Raw genomic sequence first — 606 nt, forward strand, 5'->3', positions numbered from 1 at the left:
TGCCGAGCCGGGCCGGGCCGCGGTACCGAAGCCCCGAGCGGAACCGGAGCCCCGAGCGGTGCCTGCGCCGGGCCGGGAGCAGCACGTCCAGAGACGTCACTGCTGGGGGAGGAAGAGGAGGGAGAGGGGGAGGCGGGAAGAAGAGGAGGAAGAAAAGGAGGAGAATGTGCGGGAGGAAGGCTGAGAAAGAGGAGGCGGAGGGGATGAAGGATGAGGGAGAGGGAGGAAGGGGAGAACAGGGGAAAGGGAGGCCGGGAGGAAGAGGAGGAAGGGGAGGTGAGGAGAGAGGTGAAGGGGGCATGAAGGCAGCCGGGGAGGATGAAGGAAGAGGGGGGCTGAAGGGAGAGGGAGAAAAAAAGGGGCGCGGAGAGGAGGAGGATGGACGGAGGAAGAGGAGGGGGCTGAGGAGGGGAAGAAGGCCGGGCACCGCGGAGAGCGCCGTGCCAGCACCGCGGCCGGCGCCGCCCCGCCCGGCCCCGGTGCACCCCCCGGGGGGGAGGGGGGCGAACAAGGGCTGGGACCCTGCAGAAACAGGGCAGCTCACAGCCCCAGGCGTGCCTGCACCTACCCTCCCCCGAGGGTGTGGTGGTGCAGCACACAGCCACC

Source organism: Corvus brachyrhynchos, unplaced genomic scaffold, assembly GCF_000691975.1.
Source record: "Corvus brachyrhynchos isolate BGI_N302 unplaced genomic scaffold, ASM69197v1 scaffold162, whole genome shotgun sequence".
NCBI classification, from domain to species: domain Eukaryota; kingdom Metazoa; phylum Chordata; class Aves; order Passeriformes; family Corvidae; genus Corvus; species Corvus brachyrhynchos.